This window comes from Mandrillus leucophaeus, unplaced genomic scaffold (genome assembly GCF_000951045.1).
Source record: "Mandrillus leucophaeus isolate KB7577 unplaced genomic scaffold, Mleu.le_1.0 Scaffold295, whole genome shotgun sequence".
Classification (NCBI taxonomy): Eukaryota; Metazoa; Chordata; class Mammalia; order Primates; family Cercopithecidae; genus Mandrillus; species Mandrillus leucophaeus.
In genome coordinates, this window is record NW_012103087.1 from 1 (window position 1) to 6,097 (window position 6,097).

Genomic DNA, 6,097 nt, shown 5'->3' on the forward strand with positions numbered 1-6,097 from the left:
TTTTTTTTTGAGATGTGGTGTTTGGCTCTTGTTGCCCAGGCTGGAGTGCAATGGTGTAATCTCGGCTCACCACAACCTCTGCCTCTCGGGTTCAAGCGATTCTCCTGCCTCAGCCTCCCGAGTAGCTGGGATTATAGTTATGCGCCACCATGCCTGGCTAATTTTGTATTTTTAGTAGAGACAAGGTTTCTCTGTGTTGGTCGGGCTGGCCTCAAACTCCTAACCTCAGGTGATCCGCCCACCTAGGCCTTTCAAAGTGCTTGGATTACAGGCGTGAGCCACCATGCCCAGGCTTATCTATCTTTCTTTTTTTAATCATTTGTCCTTTTAACAGTCATATATAAGAAATCATAGCCCACCCCAAGATCATGAAGATTAGCTGCTATGTTTTCTTCTGAGAGTTTTAGTTCCTATGTTTAGGACCATGATCCACTTTGAGTTAATTTTGTGTATGGTGTGAGGGATAGGGGTCCAAAGATATTCTTCTGCATGTGGATATCCAGTTGTCTAAGCATCATTTGCTGAAAAAAACTATTCTTTTTATTATTGAATTATTTTGTCCCCTTTAAAGAAAATAAATTGACCATAAATGTTAGGGTTTATTTATGAACTCTCCATTTGAATTTCATTGACTTATATGTGTATCCTTATGCCAGTATCACACTATCTTGATTACAATATCTTTGTAGTAAGTTTTTGTTGTTGTTGTTGTTTTTTGTTTGTCTGTGTGTTTTTGTTTTTGAGATGGAGTCTTGCTGTCTCTCAGGCTGGAGTGCAGTGGCGCGATCTCGGCTCACTGCAACTTCCACCTCCCGGGTTCGAGCGATTCTCCTTCCTCAGCCTCCCGAGTAGTTGGGATTACAGGCACATGTCACCATGCTCAACTAATTTTTGTATTTTTAGTAGAGATGGGGTTTTGCTACTTTGGCTGGGCTGGTCTTGAACTCCTGACCTCAGGTGATCCTCTCACCTCGGCCTCCCAAAGTGCTGGGATTACAGGCATGAGCCACCATGCCTGACATGCAGTAAGTTTTGAAATGAGGAAGTGTGAGTCTACCAACTGTGTTTTGCTCCAGGATTGTTTTGATTATTCTGGGCCTCTTGCATTTGTCTTTTTTTTTCTTTTAAACTCATCTGTATTTGTTACAACCTTTTTAAGCAGAATGTGACTTGGGTACTACAGTTCCATTCACAAGCCTCGCTCTGGGTTATTTCTGAACAGCTTTACAATATGCCTAGGTAGGCTTATAATTTTGCTCCTGCAAACAATATTTTGCTTTGGAAAAACAAGCTCTGTGGAGAGTTCCTTCCATCAAGTTGCTTCAGTTTAATGTGTTTCTAGAGGACAAGTATATGCAGAATTGGCAACTAGAGAATGAAAAGTTTAAAAAGTAGATCTTAGAAGATGTAACAAATACTTTTCCTCTAAACACCAAGGTATTTCTCAGAACACTTCAATGACAGAAGATTTGGCCTACTAAGGAATTTGGCTTGATAGCTAAATACTTTAGATCACAAAGTTAATGTTAGATTACAAACATCTTTTTATTTTTTTATTTTATTTTATTTTTTTTGAGATGGAGTCTCGCTGTGTCCCTCAGGCTAGAGTACAGTGGCATGATCTTGGCTCACTGCAACCTCCACCTCCCAGGTTCAAATGATTCTCCTGCTTCAGCCTCCCAAGTAACTGGGATTATAGGCACCTGCCATCACACCCAGCTAATTTTTGTATTTTTAGTAGAGACGAGGTTTTGCCATGTTGGCCAGGCTGGTCTCAAACTCCTGACCTCAGGTGATTCACCCGCCTTGGCCTCCCAAAGTACTGGGATTACAGGCATGAGCCACCGCACCCAGCCTACATACATCTTACAACACACATTACCCCAATCTGTTAAAATAAGCCAATGTGAAACTAGAAAAGCATTGCTAGCTCTGTTTTAGTGCCCAAAGTATCAGAAAATCACTTAGAAGTAGAAAGAAATCTTACCTTTCCCCTGAAGTAGTTATTATCATGCCATATAGATTTTTTGTTTTTTTAAGACAGAGTCTCGCACTTTCTCCCGGACTGGAATGCAATGGAGTGATCTCAGCTCACAGCAACCTCCACCTCCTGGGTTCACACGATTCTCCTGCCTCAGCCTCCTGAGTAGTTGGGATTACATGTGCACACCACCACACCCGGCTAATATTTTGTATTTTTAGTAAAGATTGGGTTTTGCCATGTTGGCCAGACTGGTCTCGAACTCCTGACCTCAGGTGATTTGCCCACCTCAGCCTCCCAAAGTGCTGGTATTACAGGTGTGAGCCACCGTGCCTGGCCACTATACAGACTTTTTAAATGTTAACAAAAATAACTAAAATAATCCTTGGAAATATATTATCGGAGACAATGAAGATAGAGTATTGAACATGTGTACAAGTCATTCCTCAGCCAGAGCTGCCTACTTCTTCCATGCATGATGTGTCATCACCTCTTCTGAGGGGCGGCATTTCTTCAGTTATAGCAGTAGGATCATCTTCATTAATACCCAGACCAAGTTTGATCATCCTATAGATCTTGTATGTGTCTGAGGATCTTCCAGACTGAAGTCAGGAGATGGGAGTGCAGTTTTGTAAAGCAAGATGACCAGATCCTTCACCGACTTGTCATTCTTATCGGCCTCTGCTTTTTGCCTTAAGGTCTCAATCGTGAATGGTCAGGGTTTATCTTCAGGTGTTTCTTTGCTGCCATGTAGCCCACTGTTGAGTCGTCTCCTAGAGCTTGAGCTTTCATAATTCTTTCCATGTTCGCTGTCCAGCCAAATGTGCTTGTGACAATACAGCATGGGGATGTCACCAGTTTGACACAACCACCTTTTTGACCTTTTTCTCCAACATGTCTTTCATGATTTTGCAGAGGTTCTCAAACTGTTTATTTCTCTTCCTGTTTCTTTTTTTCTTCTTCATCTTCTAGAAGTTCCAAACCCTCTTTGGCAACTGACACTACAGTCTTACTCTCAAATTCCTTCAGCAGCTGGACACAGTACTCATCAATGGACTCGATTATATAGATCACTTCTAAGCCGCTTCTGAAGACATTCCACAAAGGCTGAGTTGGCTACCTGGTCCTTGGTCTCACCTGTGATGTAGTAGATATGTTTCTGGTTTGCCTTCATTCTGGAAAACGCAATGAGATAAACTATCTCATCATCAGAGGCACATGTGCAGTATCTCCACAGTGCTGAAAGCTTCTTCTAAGAGTCTATATATTCCAAGCTTTATGTTTTTAGAGAACTCCTCGTAGAACTTTTTGTAGTTCTTTTTATCCTCTGCCAGTTCAGCAAAGAGTTCTAAGTATGTTTTGACCAAATTCTTCCTAATAACTTTCAAAATGTTGCTTTGTTGCAACATCTCAGAAAAAACATTTAGAGCGAGATCCTCTGAGTTCATCACCCCTCTAATGAAGTTCAGATATTCAGGGATTAGCTCCTCACAGTTACCCTTGATGAAAACTCTGTATACATACAACCGAATGTTGTTCTTTTTCTTTCTGTTTTCAAATAGGTCAAAAGGACACGTCTTGAAACAAAAAGAAGAACTCTTCCAAATTCCAGCTGTCCTTCAACTGAAAAGTGCTTCATCGCCAGATGATCCTCCCAGTCATTGGTCAAGCTCTGATGGAACTCTCCATACTCCTCATTAATCATAGTGTCAGGGTTTCTGGTCCAGGTAGACTTTGTTTTGTTGAATTCTTGATCAATGTACTTTTCTTGATTAATGTACTCTTCCTTACTTTTCTTCTTCTTCTTGCCATTATCCTTCTTTTCTTCTTCTTCATCAGAACCAACATCTTCAATTTCAGGTTTGTCATTGGACTCTTTTTCTTTTTCTTCCTCTTATCTTCCTTTTCTTCAGCCTCATCATCGCTGACTTCTTTATCACGTTTCTTCTCCACAGAAAGAGTAATAGGATAGCCAATAAACTGAGAATGTTCCTTCACAATCTCTTTCATTCTTCTTTCCTCCAAATACTCAGTTAGGTCTTCTTTCAGGTGCAGGGTGCCCTTTGCTCCATGCCCCTTAGGTTCACTGTGTCAGTCCTGACTGTGAGTGATCCCCCTGAGGAGGACTCCCACGCATGCTGCTCATGTTTATGTTTTGTGATCACAGTTACTTTCTCGGCAACCAAATAAGCAAAATAAAAACCAGCACCGAACTGGCCAATCATAGAGATTCTATACCAGCCTGGAAAACTTCCACGAATGCTTTGGTCTCAGATTGGCGACAGTACCAAGGTTATTGATCGAGTCAGCCTTGGCCATTCCAATTTCAGTACCCTAATAGTAAGGGTTTGATCTTGTTTGTTTGGTATAAGATTAATGTGGAGCTCTTTTCCAGAGTCTAATTTACTGGGATCCATCAAGCTTTCATATCAGATTTTGTCCAAAACATCTGATGAATTTGAAATGAGCTCTCTTGAGCCAGGCACTGTGGCTCACTCCTGTAATCCCAGCACTTTGGGAGGCCACGGTGGGTGGATCGCTTGAGATCAGGAGTTCAATAGCAGCCTGGGTAATATGGTGAAACTCCCCTGGGCAATATGGTGAGACCCCGTCTCTACCCAAAATACAGAAAGTTATACAGGCATGACGGACATGCCTATGGTCCCAGCTAGTCAGGGGCTGAGGTATGAGAATCACTTGAGCGTGGGAGGTGGAGGCTGCAGTGAGCTGAGATCACCCCACTGCATTTCAGACTGGGTGACAGAGTGAGATGCTGTGTCCAAAATAAAAATAAAAAGCTAAAAAAAAAAAAAAAAGCTGAAATGACTCTCTCAGAAAGGTTTCTTTGTTCAAGTAGAAAGTATTGATGATCAGTGACATCAACTGGACAGCTTCTGCTTGAAAGGCAAACATCTCAACCTCTTCTTCCTCCATCGGTTGGTTTTGGGTCTGGGTTTCCTCAGGCGGCTTGGCTAAGGGACCACACGGGCTCTGCAGTATAGCAGCACCAGGATGCTAAAGCATGCAGGCCTCTTGAATTTCTATATGAATTTTAGAATCAGCTTGTCAATTTCTGCAAAAAAAAAAAAAAAAAAGGCAGCCAAGATTTTGATACAGATTGCATTGAATCTGTAGATCAATTTGGGGAGTACTGGCATCTTCACAGGATTTAAGCTTTCCAAATCTTAAACATGGTATAGCTTATCTTTCCATTTATTTAGATCTTCTTTAATTTTTTTCAACAATGTTTTTTAGTTTTCAGTATACAAGTGTTGCACATCTTTTGAGAAGTTTATCCCTAAATGCCTTATTTTTTAAAAAAATGATTCTTAATTTTATGTTCAGTTTGTTTATTGCTAGTATATATAAATACAATACTTTTGGTATGTTGATCTTGTGTCCTGTAACCTTGCTGAACTCATTTATTAGTTCTAGTAGATTTTTAGTGAATTCCTTGGGATTTTCTATTTCTAAGATCATATCATCTGCAAACAGAGATTGCTTTACTTCTTTTCAGTCTGGATGCCTTTTTATTTATTTTTCCTTTTTTTTTTTTAGACTGAGTCTCGCTCTGTCACCCAGGCTGGAGTGCAGTGGTGAGATCTCGGCTCACCACAACCTCCACCTCCTGTGTTAAAGCAATTCTCCTGCCTCAGCCTCCCGAATAGCTGGAATTACAGGGGCCCACCACCATGCTTGGCTAATTTTTGTATTTTTAGTAGAGATGGGGTTTCACCATGTTGGCCAGGCTGGTCTCCAATTCCTGACTTCAAGTGATCCACTCACCTTGGCCTCCAAAAGTGCTGGAAGGCATGAGCCACCGCACCTGGCCTGCCCTGAATAATGTTAAGTACAATGTTGTATAAAGGTGGAGAGAATAAATATTCTTGTCTTGTTCTCACTTTTAGGGGAAAAAGATTCAATTTTTTGCCATTTGATATGATGTTAGCTATAGATTTTTCATATATGCCCTTTAACAGATTGAGGAAGTTATTTTATTTTTAGTTTGTTGGGTGTTATTTTTTAATCATAAAAGGTTTTGGATTTTGTCAAATGCTTTTTCTGCACCTATTAAAATGATCGTGTGGGTTTTGTTCTCTTAATATAGTGTATTAC

At 40.7% G+C, this 6,097-nt stretch overlaps 1 pseudogene; it reads right to left on the reverse strand.

Annotated features, from left to right (window-relative positions):
- Positions 1-2,427: 2,427 nt before the first annotated feature.
- LOC105543958 lies at positions 2,428-4,897 on the reverse strand (annotated as a pseudogene).
- Between the last annotated feature and the right edge of the window lie 1,200 nt (positions 4,898-6,097).